At 45.2% G+C, this 19,182-nt stretch overlaps 1 protein-coding gene across 2 annotated transcripts in view; it reads left to right on the top strand.

The window, feature by feature from the left end:
- Galnt17 (polypeptide N-acetylgalactosaminyltransferase 17) overlaps positions 1–19,182 on the top strand; it is a 428,653-nt gene that overhangs the window by 371,427 nt on the left and 38,044 nt on the right. The gene's annotated exons all lie outside the window — the stretch shown is intronic.

The following is a 19,182-nucleotide window of genomic DNA, read 5'->3' as shown; positions in this document are numbered from 1 at the left end:
CATTTTCTTTATTTAATTTTTAGAAATGGGGATGTTGCTATGTGTGTAGGCTAATTTCAAACTCGTGATCTGTTTGCCTCTGTCTGCCCAGTGCTAGCGTTACAGGCATGTGCCATCATACCTGCCTTCAACAGATGCCTTCAAAGGTCTGTGGTCCTGTGGTCTGTGCTTTGACAATTACAACCGAGGACCACAACCATGCTAACGTTGCTTGCTTTTCTTTTATAAAACTGGAATTTGAATATCTGCCTCGCCTTCAGGGCACTGTGTGTTCATTTCTCCATCTTTTTAAATTGCTAACCACTTTTTGGCAGCTTTGCTTTCTCACCAGAAGCAGTGATGGGAAAACAGTTTAACAGGTGTCTAGGAAAATTCCTGGATAGACACCCTGGGAAACTCTGAATTTGAGCCCTGAGTCCATTAGCTGGGTCACATCAAGCACCCTTTACTTTCTTGGCTTCCTTGTTCTGATAGATCAGCAGTTTACAATCTTCCTAAGGCTGTGACTCCTTTTGTTGTTGTTTTTGTTGTTGTTATTGTTGTTGTTTTGGATACAGTTTCCTCATGTAGCCACAGCTGTCTTGGAACTCACTCTGTAAAACATGCTGGCCTTGAACTCACAGAGATCTGCCTCCGCCTCACAAGGAATGAGCTACCACCCTGGCATTGTGACCCATTCATACATTTCCTCCTCTTGTAGTGACCCCCAGCTATACAATTTTTTTGTTGCTATTTGATAACTGTAAATTTGCTACTGTTTTGAACGGTTGTATAAATATCTGATATACAGGATATCTGATATTCAATCCCAGTAAGATGTTCATTTGACCCCCCCCCCAAGGGTCACGACCCACAGGTTGAGAACCTCCACAATAGAAGAACTGAATAAACTCAACAGACCCTAGAGCCTAGTGGTCTGGGTTCCTTGGCTACTCTAAACCTTTCCCATCTGCTACGTGATAAAGTGTGCCCTCCAAAAACATACACTGAGGCACTGCTCTCTGATTTAGGGATGGGGTACGTAAAGCAAAATGAAGTCACTAAGGCAAGTCCCAATCCAATATGATAAGGGTCATACAACAACACACACACACATACACATGCACGCCTGCACAGAGCCACAGCCACAGGAGGGCATAAAGAATGAAGCCAGACACAAGCCAAAGACAGAGAGAGGCCCCAGAAGATACAAACTAACCCTTGCTGACAGATATTTCAGCTACTTGGCAGGCAGAGGCAGGATGATCACAATTTCAAGGTTATCCTAAGCCACAGAACAAATTCAAGTCCAGCTCGGGTAAGTTAGTGGGACCATACCTCAACATAGAATGTTAATGGGTTGGAGAAGTTTTGGGAGATGGCTCAGAACGTGAAGTTCTAAGTCTGATCACCATTTCCTGTTTTAAAAGCCAGTTGTGCTGGTTGACAGTTGTAATTCCTGGGCTGGGGGAGGAACAGAGAGGTGGATTCTTGGGGCTCTCTGGCCATCCAGCCTAACCCACTTTGTGAGCTTCAGGGCAATGAAAAATCCCGTCTCAAAAAAAAAATAAGGTGTCTGGTATCTGATAAAAGACGCCCAAGGTTGGTCTCTGGCCTCCACTTGTACACATTCGTGCTGCACACATAATGCTCCACTTACAGATTTAAAACAATAGAATTTGGGAGGTAGCTCACTAGATGAGGCTGAGTAGCTAGCTCACTCTTTGGCTGCTAACCAAGGGACAGAGAATGTGAGAAATCTTGGGTGTATTTGTTTTTTCATAGCTTAATCTTCAATACCACAGAAAGAAAGGGTTGAGGTGAGAAAGAGTGAAGGATGGGAAGGAAAAGAAGGAAGAAAGGAAGGAATGAAGGAACAAAAGAAGAAATGAAGGAGTGGAGGTTGGTTGCTGATACATTATTTTCTCCGACCTCTACCCCACAGAATTGTGAGAAAATACATTTCTGTTACACTGGCCACCAGCAGCTCTTTGTCACGTGACCCTGAAACAGGCATGCGCTGCCCATGTATTTTGTTGGCCTGAGACTAGGCACCATCTACAGTCTGTTGTGTTGGGCTCAGACTTATCTCTGTGTTGTCGATCGACATAATTTCCCAGAGGAGAATGAATGACCGCTGTGTAATCTTCTAGAAAGAATCTACACTCTAGGCAGCTCCTGGTGTGTAGACACTAAATTGTGACTGCAAACCTCATTTTCTGTGGCTGCTGGCCGAGGCAGGGGAGCAACACAGGAAGATTACAGGTGGTTTTGGTTACTTTTCTTGCTGTGGTAACCAACTGGAAACAAATTAAGGTTTATTGTGGCTCTGTTTTTTTTTTTTTTTTTTTTTTGAAGGTATAGTTTAACCTGGTGATGCGAGGCATCTGGTCACATTTTATCCCCAGTCAGGAAGCAGAGAGATATTTTCGAAGACTAGTTTTATATCAATTTGACATAAGCTAGTATCATTTGGGAAGAAAAAGGATCCCACCATATCAGCCCGTGGGCAGGGCTACAGACATTTCCTTGATGAATGGTGGATGTGGGAGGGCCCAGCCCATTGTGAGTGATGTCATTCCTGAGAAGGTGGACCTGAGAAAGCAAGCTGAGCAACACATGAGGAGAAAGCCAGTAAGCAGCATCCCTTCGTGGTCTCTGCTCAAGTTCCTGCTCCAGGTTCCTGCCCTGAGTTCCAGCTCTGACTTCCCAGAGTGAAGGAGAGTGACCTAAGAGTTGTAAGCTTAAGGAAAACCTTTCCTCCTCGAGTTGCTTTTGGTCAAGTTGTTTCATCATAGCAGCAGAAATGCTGAGACAAGAGATGGACACTGGTCTCAGCTCCCTTCTCATTTTTATTTAGTCTAGGACTCCAGCCTATGGGATGGTGCTGCTAACATTTAAGACAGTTTTTTCTTCTTCAGTTAACGCAATCTAGAAACTCTTTCACCGAGATGTGCAGAAACGTGTCTCCTCTTCTGAATCCTGCTAGGCTGACAATCAATACTATCACAGACCCCTCTTTTTGTTTTCAGCTTTCTCTTACCAAATCACTGATCTTTACATTTTAAATTAGTGGGGTTTTTTTATTATCTTTAATTATGTGTATATGTCTTTATGGGAGTAGTTACATGTGAGTGCAGTACCTGCTGAGGCCAGAAGAGGGCACCAGATACCCTGGAGTAACAGGTAATTGTGAGCTTCCTGATGTGGATGCTGGGAACCAAAGTTGGGTCCTCTGCTAAGCCATGGCTCCGATCCCTCTGTCCACGTTTAACACACATAAATTGGATATATGAATGGGATTCTTACTTTTCCTCCTCTGTGACAAAACGCATGACAGAAGAGAGCAAAGAGGTGAAGGCTTTATTCCAGTTTATGGTTTCAGAGGGTATTAGTTAATCAGGATAAGAAAGGGTCAGTGACTTGGTGTCTTAGGGTTTCCATTGGTGGGAAGAGACACCATGACTAAGGCAACTCTTATAAGAGCAACATTTAATTGGGGCTGGTTTAGAATTTCAGAGGTTCAGTCCATTATCATCAAGGCAGGAGCATGGCAGCACCCAAGCAGGCATAGCGCTGGAGGAGCTGAGAGGTCTGCATCTTGTTCTGAAGGCACGCAAGAGAAGACTAGCTTCTAGGCAGCAAGGAGGAAGGCCTCTCAAAGCCCACCCCCACAGTGACACACTTCTTCCAACAAAGCCACACTTCCTAACAGTGCCACCCCCTGAGCCAAGCATATTCAAACCACCACACTTGCTTTCATCTCTGCTGCTGTGGCAACATACCATGCCGAAAACCAACTCTGGGGAAGTCAGACTTATTTGGGGGAGATCATGGTAGCAAGAACTTGAAATAGCTAGTCTCATCACAGCCCTAGTGAAGAACAGAAGAGATGCATGCTTGCTTGCTTGCTTGCTTGTTTGCTTGCTTGAGCTCAGCTTTATTTACTGCCTGCCCTGTGTAAGGACTGGTGCTGCCCACTGTGGGCTGAGTCTTTCCACTTCAATTAACACAATGAATGCAATCTCTATTTTGAGACTCGTTCCCAGGTGATTCTAAATTAGATCAAGTTCACAATCAAGGTTAACCATCATAGGTATTCTGTGGCACCTTTGGTGGATCAGGAAACAGAGACAATAAGGAATGGAAATGGGACCAGGCTATAAACAGCAAAGGACACACTAGTGATCCACAACCACCAGCTCTGTGCCCCATAATATCCCCAAACAGTGTCACCAGCCGGGGACCAGGTATTCAGGCCCATGAACCTGCAGGGAACAATTCATTTCCATAAGCAACGGATATGAGTAGGGTGTTCTCACACACTCTTCCAATACCATCTCCCTTTATCCACTTACATCCTCCCAAATCTCAGCTCTGCGTTTTAATCCCTTTCCTGGACCCCTGTGAGTGCCAACCGATGAGCTGTGGTGCCCAAGGCCATTCAGAACCGGAATGTCATTGAGAGCTGTCGGATCAGTACATATTTGTACAGAATGTGAAAACGAGCTGGCCCGTGGAAGAGGACCCAGACAGAGAAGCAGCTGGTAGAATTGGCCCTAACCATCACACAAGTGCACTTCTAAAAATATGGGGGTGGGGGGTGGGGGGGGGACTCAGACCTCAAATGGCAGGCCAAAAACTCGACCAGATTTGAAAACAGCAAAGTGCACAAAAATATTTAGATCCTTTAGAACAATCCAGAAAGTGTTGAGCCAAGTCAGGTGTGAGCTGAAGTTGCAAGGGCGGGGGTGTGTGTAATGGTAAAAGCCTTCCATGTATTAAAGCGTCTGCAAGGCTGATTGACTGGTTAGAGCTTTTATGTTTGTGAAGAGTTAGCATGTTTTAGACTGAGGATATATTTTCTTGGGATGTCTCTAGACCTCTTAATTAGCCACACATCACCCACCTTCGAGTTTGACTTAGCAACTTTGTAACAAGTACACCCTTTTTGGAAGGTACCAATGGACCCCTGTCTTCCACTAATCCAAAGGCTAAGAAATGTCATCAGACAGCAGGCAAGGCTTGTATTTGAGATTTCCCACTCTGTGTAACCCGTCTACTTGAGGTTCCCACTAATGCATTTTTTTTTTTCAAAAAGTACCTTGGTTAGTGATTTTCTTTTTTCCATCATTGTAAAAGTTTCATGAAACTATTCCTACACGTGGGATCATGAGAATCTGTACTTCTCAGCCAGGGTCACCCATCCTTGGATCCAGCATCAGCTAACTCCTATTCCCTTTTGAGGCAAGATCTTTTCACATCTGCACAAGGAGAGGTACCATTCAGGTTTTAAGCAGATTTGATGTAGGCAATGTTGGATTCCAGTGCAGGAATTCTGAGGCAGGGACAGGCACGCGAGTTCAGCTACATGAACTTCAAAACTCACATTCAGTTAAGGACAAGTACTCAGTACCAGGCCAGGTTCTGGCTCTGGGGATACAATGTGGGAGGAGAACAGGGTACAAAGTCTTCAAGAAAAAGCCAGTTACCAGAGAGAAGCGAAACCCCTCCCTACGAGGTCTAAGTGTTGGAGCAGAGCAGCAAGAGAACCTTAGTAATATGCAAATAAGGAAGGTGGCGCTATGCAAATGACCCATTTAAAACTACGGTACTGCAGGGAACAGGGATACTTTTGAACTTCTAACCTAGTCCAGCTCTTTAGTGCACGTCCATTCTCAGGAGTGTCTTTTTCTTAATAAACTACCTTTATTTTATAACTATCCGTATGTCCTCGAGCAAGTTCTTAGCCCAGGGCACCAAAAGCTGGAAATGTCAGCACATGCCCTCCCTACTCAGAACCATACGCATAAAAAACAAGAGTGAACAAAGTAAGCCTAGTCTGTAAACAAACACAGAAACAAACAAAGAAACTGACATATAACTTGGATTAGGGAGACAGATGTTGGAAGCGGGGTAGATTGTTTTGAATGGTATGGACGGGACTGAGAAAGTCAGTCTTTTCTGGATGTCTGAGGGAAGAATGTTCCGTGCATGTTGCGGGTTTGAATGTGAAATATCTCCCACACACTCATATGTCTGAACACTTGGTCCCCAGTTGGTGGCGCTGTTGGGAAAGATTAGAAGAACTCTAGAAGGTGGAGCTTTCCTGGAGGAAGTACGTCATGGGGAGGAATGGGGCGGGGCGATGGTAGGGCGGGGCGGGGTGAGGGCAGCGTTGGGGTGGGCCTTTGGGGATTAATAGCCTGTGGCCCCTTTCCTGTCCTCTTGCTTCTGAGCTTCTAGGAGCTTCCTGCTCCTGTGGCTGTGCTTTCTCCACGGTGAGCTACTGTGCCACTCTCTGGAACCGCAAGCCAATAAAAAAATAAAATAAAAACCTTTCTCCCCGAACTTGCAGTTTTGTCAGGGTACTTCAATGCAGCGACCAAGAAAAGTAATGAAATAAATACAGAAGGCTCAACCGGTGCAGACGCTGCTTGGCCGAGTTGTGGAATAAGAGAGCGGCCAATAGGGATAGAACTAGAAGGTTCTAGGGCAGCTGTTTTCTGTTCTTTGTCCAGGGCACCAAAAGCTGAAAATGTCAGCACGTGCTGTCTATACTCAGATCCATAGACTAAAAAACAAAACGAAAAGAACAAACAAACAACAACAAAAACCCAGGAGTCAACAAAATAAACCTGTAGAATAAATAACAAACTGATACATAACTTGGATTATGGAGACAGGTGTTGGAAGTGGGACAGACTGTGGATCGAGACCCCCTTAGGGGTTGAATAATCCGTTCACAGGGGTAGCATATCAGTATCCTTCATGTAGCATATTTGCGTTACAATTCTTAACAGTAAAAAAATTACAGGCATGATGTAGCAATGAAAACAATTTTCTGTTGGGGTCACCCCAACCTGAAGACCTCTATTAAAGGGTCACAGCATTAGGACGAATATATAGACGAATAAAAGACCAGACAGTGGAGTGGGTCCCCTTTAGGTAATTTTCACAAGCGCATGGACTAGGAATCCCAAAAGCTGGACAAGGAATGCTGTAACTTGACACCACAGAGTAGCAACCTTTCTGCCTCAGACCAGAGCCTTTGACCAGGACTGAACTCTGATTTGCATAGTTAATTTGCATGTTCCTGATTTGCATAGCTCAGATTTGCAGAGCAAGGATTACACATTACAATCCTATGCAAGCAGCTCAAGCTAACCTCCCAGAAGTGTATATTTGCCAATCTGGACTGTCTGTCTTTACACTGTATGAATTACACACAAAGAAACGCACCACACTGGTTGGAGCGTCTCCCAGTGGGATCCCCTGCAGCCCACCACCCATCCTAATTGCTGTCTAGCCTGTTCCATTCTTACAGGGTACTTGGTAAACTATTCCATGTCCAATCTAAAGGGTGAATTCATTGCCAATACTATAGTGGCTGGCCCCAGCCTGACCCTTGGATATGAAGGTGGGCTTGTAAGTGTTTTGCCGCTCTGACAAAAATACATGAAGTTTATTTTTGCTTTGTGTTTTCGGATTTCACTTTATAGTTCATTGATCTGTGAGCGAGTCTGTAGAACATTTTCTTGACTGACGACTAATAAGGGATGGCCTTGCCTCCTGGAGGCAATGCCACCTCAGGGTCCATTGTCCTGGGGGTGTTTAAGAAAACAGGGTGAGCAAACCTGCGCTCCTGCCTTGGGTTCCTGCCAGGACCTTCCTGGATGGATGGATGACCACATGGTATAAAATGAGATAATCCCCCTTACCTTTTTTTTTTGGTCTCCAAAGTTGCTTTTGGTCATGGTGTTTAATCACAGCAATAGAAAAGTAACCAATGCACTCATGAAACTATGGATCCACTAAATGAGCTGAGCCACTAATGAGGTCTGAACCTTAAGGATCCACCCACTGATTACGTACAAGCCTTTACTGATCCGTATCCATTAGTAGGCTGATTGATAAAGTTTATACCCTCGGGATCGACAGCCATCAATACGCTGACCCACCCACTGATGAGGTCTCAGCCCTCAGGAGCCACATTCCCTCAATGGGATGACTCACTGAGGAGGCAGGAGCTTTCAGGATCCACAGTCATCAAGGGACTCACCTCTCAAAGTTCCGCCTCTAGGCGCTGCCACACTGCAGACCAAGCCTTCCCCACAGGAGCTATGGGAGGAGCTTGCCCATCATGTGACTTCCTGTGTGTGCTCTGGGTAGTGGGCTTCATGATGCTTCATGTTTGCAATGACTCAGGGGGCCACAGGAGGTTGGATTATGCAGTGTGTCTGGGTGTCTGTGAAAGTGTCTCTAGAGCGAGGGGACATTCAGGAAAACCTCTTTTTTGTAACCAGGAAGCCCAAAAGGAGTAGAAACAAGAGGAGGGAGTAGTCACCCCTGCATGACCGTTCAGCTGAGCTGTCTCAGCTCATCTTCTGTCCTGGTACCATCCATTCCAGAGAGAAGATCGTGAGTTTTGTCACCCACGGTGATTGCATAAGGAGATTGATTCTTCATAAGGAATATATATATATTTCTTATGAATATATATACATATATACACATATACACATATATGTATATATATCAGTGCTATACATGTAGTATAATATATGTATACTAGTATACACATATATATACACACACATATATATATACATGTATACATATATATACATATATATACACACATGTATACATATATACACACATGTATACATATGTATACACATGTATATATATGTATATATACATATGTGTATACCAGTATACATATATATGATATATATATCAGTGCTATACATGTAGTATAATATATAAAACATAATAAACATGGAACATCTTACATGTACTATGTATGTTTTACATGTATTACATATTAATAACGTATGTATGATACAATATATACATGCATATGGATGTGGATTGTGAAGACTCAGATCTCTAGAGAACTCTGATTTATATGGACATCTTTTAATCTATGATCTAAAGCAACAGTTCTCAACCTGTGGGTCTCGACCCCTTTGGGGGCCAAATGCCTCTTTCAACAGGAGTCGCCTGAGACCTTCAGAAAACACAGATATTTACACCGTGATCCATAACAGCAGCAAAATTAGAGTTATAAAGTAACAACAAAAATAACTTTATGGTTGGGGGTCACCACAGCATGGGGAACTGTATTAAAGGGTCACAGTGTGAGGAAGGTTGAGAATCACTGTTTTAAAGGATCACCCCCCTTGCTCTCTGGAGCATATATATAATATATACTAGCAATATATAATAGAAAGAGGTCTCAGGCCGGTAGGATGGAAATGACTCAGGGGAGCAATGTTGGCAGCTTTGATGCAAGCAAGTACAGGTGCTGAACACGGATGACAAACTTTGAGGAAGTGAATCATCCAACAACCAGTCTATGACACGGCGAGCTTGGAATACTAGTGTGTGTGTGTGTGTGTGTGTATGTGTGCGTGCACACTGTGTGGGTGTGTTATATATGTACATATATGAGGTACATGCGCACATATGCACATACGTAGAGGCTAGAGAGGACAACGGTGTCTTCTTCTATTGTCTGCCTTATTCCCCTTCAAAGTCTCATCTTGAACAAACCTGCTGATCGTTTTGGCTAGGTTGGCAGCCAAATGTTGGCACAGGACTCCTACTGTCTCCAGTCTTCTGCCAGAGCTGTTTGTGGCCCCCATTGATTAGGCCCCACCCAGGTTTTTAGTTGGGTGCTGGGGATTCAACTCAGTTCCCCACAGTGCCACAGGAAGCACTCTTGCCTGATTATCTCCGTACCTATGGAATAGCTAACAGTATTTACAGGGTTCAAATGCTGTGCCAAGTGGGTGATCCCTTAAAGGGTCTGAAGATGTATAGACTAAAGAGAGGGAAACAGGAAAGAAAAAGATTGGGAGGGAGAGAGGTAGAAGGGGAGAAAGGGAAGGAGGAGAAGGAGGAAAAGAGAGAGGGAGGGAGGGGAGGGAGAGGGAAGGAAAGAGAAGGAGAGGGGAGGAAGGAAGGGAAAGAGGCAGAAGAGGAGGAAAAGAGGGAGGGAGCGAGGGACATCTGGGACATTAATGCAGAACACTTCAGGCTGTGTCTAGCTGGGTGTTTCCAGAGAAGGAAAGACCCACCCTAGATGTCAGCAGAATTGTCCCATGAGCTGGTACCTCCGATTAAATAGAAAGGGAAAAGGAAGAAGTCAGGCAGCAAGCACCAACTTTGCACCCTCTCTGCCTCCTGATCAGCCAAGACATGCACAGCCTCCTCCCACTACACACAGGGCTGGGTCCCACCACCATGCCTTCCCCCACCATGATAGACTGTATCCCCTGGACTGTGAGCCTGAATAAACTTTTCCTCATTTCCTGTTATGTATTTGAAACCTAATATCCAATCTCCGTTTCATTCACCTGTCCCCAGATTCAGCTTAACTATGGTAGGAGAATTCTCCCTGTTGTGGACTGTGCCCATGCAGTATAAGAACTTTCATCATTTAAAAAGAAAATCACAGGAAGTGAGGCTGGCAATGCAGCTTGTGGTTAAAAGCATGTACTAAGCTGGCAGAGGACCCAGGTTCTGTCCCCAGCACTGGGTGACATACTACCACTGCTAACTCCAGCTCCGGGGGATCGGACGCCCTCTTCTGGCCTTTGCAGACAATTGCACTCAAATACTCAACAGCCCCACGCAGATGCACTGATACATTTCATTTAAATTAATTATATAAAAAATTAAATTGTACGAAGGGACATTCAAATCATGCTCTCCTGTGTTGATGCTTCTAAAGCAGAGAGACTGGGAGCCAGGGCCGCCTTTAAGTATGCTGATGCACTTGGGTTAACGCTCCCCTAGCGTCTATCTGAATAAGGAACAGCATTCCTTGACCAGGCAGTGAATGTTCAAGGGGGAAAGGCGGCTGAGGAAATGGAGGTGGCGGCCAGTATTTACCACCTCATCATTTATTTATTTAGAAAGATTGCCTGCTCTCTCTGCTAATCTTCATATAACATGCCTCATTGCCCTCTACAGGCCCCCGGAGGGCTCTCCTAGCATTTGTTTGGTTGAATTCATTCTTGAAGTCCTGTTTTCTGGTTGCTCATTACTTGCTTGCCTGGAAATGCTAGAAAGTGAGCAATATGAGAACGGAGCCTTTAACTTATTCGTGCTCGCTGGTGACAAACCCAGGGTGCCGCTGGTGTTTGCTGTTCGAAGCTGAGAAGAAAATGCTGTTCATATGTTTTGTTTGGAACTGCAGGCTCATTTTTTCATATATAACTATGAAGGTGGCCCTGCCCAAAGCATGGTAGTTAGTTGGTTATCGTAAGGCAAATACCTAAGAGGGGGCGGGGCTAGAGAAGTGGTTCTGTGGTTGGAAGTGCTTGCTGCTTTGCTAGAGGACCCAAGATTGCTCCTAAGCCAGACTGCTCAGAAGTGCCCGTAACCTCAGAGCCAGGGCATTTGATGCCCTCTTCTGGCCTCTGCAGGTACTGCACTTATATGTACATGTGCTCACACACACACAAATTCCTTCATAAAATACAAGACACAGCCCTCCCCCCTCAGTGATCCACTAGATCCCACCACACAACTTCTACCACCCCCAACAATGCAGACAAATTGTGAATCTCAGTAGATGGATCTATAGATGAGGTCAGAGCTCTCATGATCTGATCCCCCACAAAAGATTGGGACCACATGCTTAGAATCAAGCTTACATCATACGAGCCTACTGGGAACACTTCATATCAAAACTATGACACAGGGTAAGGTAGTACTAGAAGCTTGTGTGTATAGGGCCCTATTCCCACATGACATCAGCACCATAGTGAAGTCTCTCTTTAAGAGACTCCCTCCTGGGCTGGAGAGATGGCTCAGTGGTTAAGAGCACTGACTGCTCTTCTAGGGGTTCTGAGTTCAATTCCCAGCAGCCACATGCTGCCTTCTTCTGGTGTGTCTGAAGACAGCTACAGTGTATTCATATACATAAAATAAATAACTAATTGGAAAAAAAGACTCCTCCCTAATGGCCAATCAATGTCTGACTTAACGCCTCTGGCAGCAGATGGAAACAGATGCAGAGACTCACAGCTAGGTATTATGTGTGTGTTGGGGACACACACACACACACACAGAGAGAGAGAGAGAGAGAGAGAGAGAGAGAGAGAGAGAGAGAGAGAGAGAGCTCTTAATTGAAGATCTCCCTCAGTTCCTCCCCTCGGACCTCAGGGAATCCCACAGAAGAGAGGTAGGAGTCAGAGGGGACAGAGGACACAGTCCACTGAATCCACTAAGCAGGGTACATAGACTGAGGCAGCAAGCACAGGGCCTGCAGGAGTCTGCACCAGGTCCTCTGTCTGTATGTTGTGCATGTTAGCTTGGCGTTACAGTGGCATGCCTGACTGTGGAAGTAAGTGTATCTCTGACTCTTCTGCAGGGACTCTTTCCCCCCTGTTGGGTTGTCTTGTCCAGCCTCCATGTGAGGGCCTTTGTCATTCTTATTGAATCTTGTTTTGTCCCATTTGGCTGCTGTCTCTTGGAAGGCTATTTTTTTTTTTCTGAAGAGAGAAGGAGGGGGAGTGAAAGGGGTAGGGAGGGGGGAAAAAGGGAGGTGGGGAAGGGCTGGGAAGAATGGAGAGAGAGAAATGTATGAGAGAACACTCTACTTTCAATTAAAGAAGAAAAAAGAGGAGGAGGAGGAAGGAGGTGAAGAAGAAGGGAAAAAACAAAGATGTAAATAAAGCCACAGCGAGATAGCACCATCCCAGTTACAGTAATGTTCTCGTTCTGTTTCTGTTGTAGCAGACACCCGAGTGCATAGCAGAGGAAAGGGTTTATATGGCTTATTCTTTCAAGTTCCAGTCCCTCACTCTGGGGAGACCAAAGAAGGAACTCAAACAACTGGTCATAGCCTCAAGGGCAGAGAGAAAACTTACACATGCTTGCTTGATGATGCTTCACAGCTAGGTATCTCCTCTGCTATCCCATCCACAGGCATTTGCCCAGAGACTGGTGTCACCTGCAGTGGGCTGAGCCATCCTACATCATGTAAGAATCACAACAATGCCCATAGGTTGATCTCATATTTTTCAGGCCATGTCACATTGACAGTTGATGTTAACTACAACAGAAGTAGAGAGGGAATCGGAGAAGGAGGGTGGGAGGGAGATAAAAAAAGGCGTGCTCCTCAACCTCCCTAACGCTGTGACCCTTTAATACAGTTCCTCATGTTGTCGTGATCCCCGCCCCCAACCAGAAAATCATTTTCTTGGCTATATCATAACTGTAATTTTGCTACTGTTATGAATCTGTTTTGTAAATATTCGCTGTTCCGTACATATCTGATCTGCAGGAGATCTGATATTCTACTCATGTGGTAGGGTTGCTTGACCTCCAAAAACAGTTGTGACCCACTCACATGTTGAGAACCAAGACAACAGAGTGTACATTGTACATAGTGTCCCAGTACGTTATACCTACATATGGGAGTGTCACAATGAAACCCGTTACTTTGTCCAATGAACACACATTGGTGATTAAAGGGAGGGCTGAGGAGGTGAGCTTAGTTGGTGAAGCACTTGTCATGCAAGTGTGCTGACCGTAGTTCGAGCCACAGATCCCATGTAGAAGCAAGTGCACGATTTTAATGTCAGTCATGGTGAAATGGGAGGCAGAGACAGGCAGAGGAAAACTTGCTGGCCAAACAGTGCGGCCTACTTGGAAAAATCTGGATTTTTGACCAACACATGCATGAGCACAGACACATGGACACACACACATATAACATAACCACCATACAAAATTATTAATTAACTTAATTAAATAAGATCAAAAATAACAAATGCTGAAGAGGTAGGGAAAAAAGAACAATCCTTTTACTCTGTGTGTATGTGTGACTGTATATATGTGTGTGTATATATATATATATATATATATATATATGTGTATATATATATATATATATATGTGTGTGTGTGTGTGTGTGTATGCATGGATGTGTGTGAGTGTGTGTGTGTGTGTGTGTGTGAGAGAGAGAGAGAGAGAGAGAGAGAGAGAGAGAGATTGAGAGAACAACTTTCAGGATTCAGTTCTCCCCAGGGACTGCACTTCAGGCCACTGGGTTTTACAGCAAGTGCCTTTCCCTGTTGATCCTTCTCATCGATCCCCCTCCTCCCTCTCCCTCCTCCACAAGCGGAACTCCAACATGATGCAAAGTGAATGGGAATTTACACTCACTGTAGGAGCACCATGGAGGTCTGAGTACTTAGATCAGCTGGCAGCGAGATGGGACTCCTGAGAGCCGCTCCTGCCAAGCCTGGCTCTCCTCACCGCTGCACACATACAGGTGAAAGAAAGCCAGCCATCTAGCAAGGCTCTGTCTTCTCCCAGAATGTCTTTGTAGTGCCTGCTGCTGTCCCAGAAAGAACAGATACCCACCTTCCTCTTAGGCTGGTGACTCTATTTTACCTCTAGAGGCTCTCATACTGAGTAACTTTAAAAGGAAGACTTAACAGGGGCTGGAGGTAGGTGGGGATGGGCACAGATCATCTCTGATAGGTGAAGCTGAGCTGTCTGTCACCTTAGAAAGCAATGGATCCCGGTGACCAGCCTGGATTAACATCCAAGCCTATCTTAGTTACAGCAAATAGCTAGAAACAGCTTGCAAGAGGTGAGTTAAGCTATCCAATGCTTGCCCCAGGCACACAATGCCATTAATCCCAGGATGGGCTAAAATGCTAGATAGCTAGAACCAGCTGACTCTCTGGCAACCCCGAAGGATTGGTCCTCATTGCCACATGGAAATTTCGGTTATTGATCCACCTACTGGAATCATTTTCATGCAGTCTCTTCAGAGGAGATGAGATCTGACGAGATGAAGGATGGATGGTTGGCTGCGGGAAGGATGCGGCTCTGTCCATGCTCACACCATTGACACCAACCATTTCCATTGAATCAGGGAAATAGCCCTTTGCAACCTAGAAACTATGCTATTTGGAAAATTAGAGTAAGTGTGAAGACTAAGCCTGAGTGGGGCATGGCACACGTACTTCCTTGCAGAAGTTGTGTGAATCGGGGCTACTCATCCAGCTCCGGCTTTTTGTCAATGCAAATTTGTATTTTAACTATTAATGAATTAATTTTAAAATCATGCACATGGGTGTCCATGTGCCCAGGAATTCAATGCCTCCTGAGGTTGAATCCCAAGAGTTTCTGAGTTGCCTGATGTGGGGGCTGGAAACAAAACTCATGTCCCCCAGAGGAACAGCAAATACTCTTGGCCTCTTAATTGCTGGACCACCTCTTCAACCCCCGGTGTAAATTATTAAGCCAATCCTTTATCACAATTCTTCTGTAACAAATAGAGCCAGGAGGTGGTAGTGGGTGGCCCATGCCTTTAATCCCAGCATTCAGGAGGCAGAGGCAGGTGGATCTCTGAGATCCAGGCTAGCCTGGGCTACAGAGTGAATTCTAGGACAGGCAGGTCTCCACAGAGAAACCCTGTCTTGAAAATCAGTAGAAAAAAAAAACTCTTGAAATCCAAACTTGAAGATTTGTAGATGAAGCTGAGCATGGTGGATCCTGTCTGTCATCTCAGCACTCAAAGGTTGGGACAGGAGGATGGCTGTGAGTGTGGGACCAGTCTGGGTTACAGAATGGGATCCTATCTTGTAGATTTGGCTAAATGCTTGTGTTATGTTAATTTGGTTCCCAAAATTACATGAGAATCCTAATGTGAGATGCTGAGAGTCCCTATCCCAGTTGGTTTCTAATTAGTAAATAAAGTTGCCAGCAGTCAATGGCTGGGCAGAAAGGCAGAGGCAGGGCTTTAGGATTCACAGCCAAGGAGACTTAAGAGAAGGAGTTAGAACCAGTATGTCAAGAAAGCAGAAAGATCAGGTCTGAGAAATGTGAGAAGAGAGAGCATACCAAATATCTAAGAGATGGGAAAGCACAGTCCCAGGGGACCCCTGACTGGGTCTGAGGCAGCCAAGATGAAATATAAGATTTAGTAAGTAATAATTCAGGAATATCGGAGCAGGGAGTGTGTTAGCCGTGGAGGTTTGGGAGTGGCCCGGCCATTAAGCTGTTTAAGGCAATATTAAAATAGTTTCTCTCTCTCTCTCTCTCTCTCTCTCTCTCTCTCTCTCTCTCTCTCTCTCTCTCTCTGTGTGTGTGTGTGTGTGTGTGTGTCTTCCATTCGGGAACTCAGAACATTGTGGCAGGTAGTTAGGAACACACTCTGTGCTACCGGGGAGATTTAAATAACTTTAATCACCTAATGCAACAACCCCATTTCAATAACAGAATTTGAGGGGCCAGCTCGATAGCTCAGTAGGTAAAGGCATTAGCTACCAAGCCCGAGGACTCGAATTTGAACCCAAGGGTTCACATGGTGGAAGGAGAGAGCCAACTCTCGAAAGTTGCCTTCTGAGGTCTACATGACTACTGCGGGGCACATGCACACATAAACACAAATACTTTTTTAAAAAATGCATATAAAAGTATTATCTAAGTCCAGTAAAGCATACTCAGCATTTTGACTCAAGGAAAAAAAAAAGCCATTCAGTAAAGATAATATAACACCCTCCCTGGGTTTGTCTTGAGCCGAGGAGCAAAGCTTGCCATTTTGATCATGCTGGCTCTCATTGTCAAGGAGCTGTCTCTGAATGGACGGCACACCTGCTCCATCCACCTCTCAGACACTGCGGGAGCCAGGCTGCCAGCCCTTGGTGGCAGCAGCTGCCAGCAGGCAAGAGATGACATTTCAGACCCCAGGTCCTAGGAGAGACACAGGACACAGTGTTGAGCAAGCCAGAACAAACCAACACCCAGAAAGAACTGTTTATAAATTCAAAAGACCATGTCCTCTTCATCAGCTCTGCCACAGGCTGCCTGTTCCGACAGATTTCTCAAAGGTGAAACTGGTCCCCAAGTAGGGCCAACAGGTGACTGGGATGGGGCAGGCAGGTCGGAGAAGTGTGCAATATCCCAGGGCAGGATCCCGCTTTGCCGGACAACGAGGAATAGATTTGTTTTCCAGGAGGGAAATAAATGAAGGTACTGGGAGTTCACCGCAGCTGTGTACTTCTGGATACTGAGTCCTTTGAAAGCCTGGGCCTCTCAAAATTCAACAGCTTGCAGCTCAAAGGAAGGACTGCAGAGTGCCTGGGGCAAATCACTCAGGTCCCTGAAACAGGCTGAATTCCAAATCTCTGGTTTAATGTGGAGAGATAAATCTGCGCTGGAGAAATGGCTTGGGGGTGGAGGGTAAAGGTGCTTGCTGCCAAGCCTGATGATCTGAGTTCAATAGCCAGAACCCATATATTAGAGAGAACTGACTCTCACAGGTTATCCTGTGACCTCCATATGGACACCTGCTTCCTTCTAAATAAAAAGAATAATAACAAATTTAAAATCCGTGGTAAGGCTGGTATTGTAGTGCAGTGGCTGAGCCATTGCCTGGCATCTACAAGGGTCTGTGTTTGGTTCCCCAGTACTTAAATTCATGGAGGTCATGGAAAATGGCTTAGTGGTTAAAATGCTTGTCTTGTAATTAAGAGGACCTGAGTTTAGATCCTAAGCACCCATTTAAAAAAAATTTTTTTTGACCTGGGCAGTATGTGGTTGTAAGCCCCAGAGACAGGATGATTGGGTTGGGAGAACTGTACAGACAGACAGATCTTTAGAACTCATTGGCAAACCAGTCTAGCTAAATAAATGAGTTTCAGTGGAAACCCTATCTCAAAACAATAAAGTGGGGAGTGATCATAAAAGATGCCTGGTTGGACCTCTGGCCTCCACATGCACACACAAACATACACATACACACATATGCACACATACATACACACAGAGAGACATATGAATGCTATACTACATGGGCACAGAAATCAAATTCATCAAAGATGCTGGCAGGTGGCTTCCAAGTGATCATCACAAAGTCTCAACTCCTTCCATATTGTGGCTCCTCCCCCTTCAGTAGGCAGCTTCCACGTTTGACCATGCAGTGGGAAATGGGATGGAGAAGGTACATTGGCTTTGTAGCCACAGAAGATAGGTGGTAAAAAGAAATCAGAGCTTTAAGGTCAAGCTTGCCAGAGAGGAGTCTACAAGTGGGATGCCCAGGAGTCCGTGGAGCCCACATTGGGGTCGTTGTCACTAGCAGGAAGCAGATGTTCCCTGTCACTAGTAGAAGGCATCGAGATTCTTCTCATAGAGATTACCATAGCAGGCTAGACTGGTTCATAGGTGGGAGAGATCTGGTTCATAGATCAGAGAAGCCTGTTAGCTGGTTAGGTTTAACTGTCAATTTGACACAATCGAGAGTCACCTGGGGAGACTTTCCAGACCAGGGTGGGCCATGGACATGTGTGGGGTAGATTCCACTTGATTGTTAATTAATCCAGGAAGAAAGTCCCATTGCAACCTCTAAGGGGTTATTTTCTGACCTCCATAGGGTCATGGACTATGTACGAGTGAAGAGATCAAGCTGGTGGCAAGGAAGCTTGCGTGTGTGTAGTCACTTCTCTCTCTGCTCCTGATTGTGAATGTAATGTAAGAATCTCCTGAGTTCTTCCCTTGACTTTCCCAGAATGATGGGTTGTACCCTGGGGAACAATACACTGAAATAAGCCCTTTCTCTCTACGCTGCTTTTCAGCAGAGCATTTTCACACAGCAACAGAAGTGCAGCTAAGAACAGGGACCCAAAGCGACGTTTCTAGTAAATAAAGGGACTGAGATTTACCATTGTCTCTCAGTGTAGGAAGGATCTACCTTGTTGAGGAATGTCTACATAAGAGTCCCAAAGACAGGAGGGACAGGGAGGAGAGGAGGTAGGGGAAACTGCTGTTGGAATATAAAAATAAAATATAAAATAGATTGGCATAGAAGAAAAATGGAGTCCCAAAGACAGTTATGATGTCAACTGATAGAACACACCAGCAGGAGGGTGTAATGCCGCTAGCTAGACCCACACTGACTGAGATCACAGAACAGCTCTGAGAATCCAAGCCTCTGGGAGCCTGAACTCTTCTCTGCTTTAACATTGGCTCTTAGTTTGAGGGGATGTAGTCCACTATGATGAGAAAGGCATGGTAGCAGGAGCAGGAGCAACTGGCCAAGTTGTGTTCACAATCAGGAAGCAGAGAGAGATGGATTCTGGTGCTGAGCTCACTGTCTCCTTTGTATTCAGCCCAGGACCCCAGCCCATGAGAAGATATCACCCGAATTCAGGGTGGGCTTTCCCT

This window comes from Arvicanthis niloticus, chromosome 24, assembly GCF_011762505.2.
Source record: "Arvicanthis niloticus isolate mArvNil1 chromosome 24, mArvNil1.pat.X, whole genome shotgun sequence".
NCBI lineage: Eukaryota > Metazoa > Chordata > Mammalia > Rodentia > Muridae > Arvicanthis > Arvicanthis niloticus.
The sequence above is the reverse complement of the archived record's forward strand: the minus strand, read 5'-3'. Positions and strand labels throughout refer to the sequence as shown.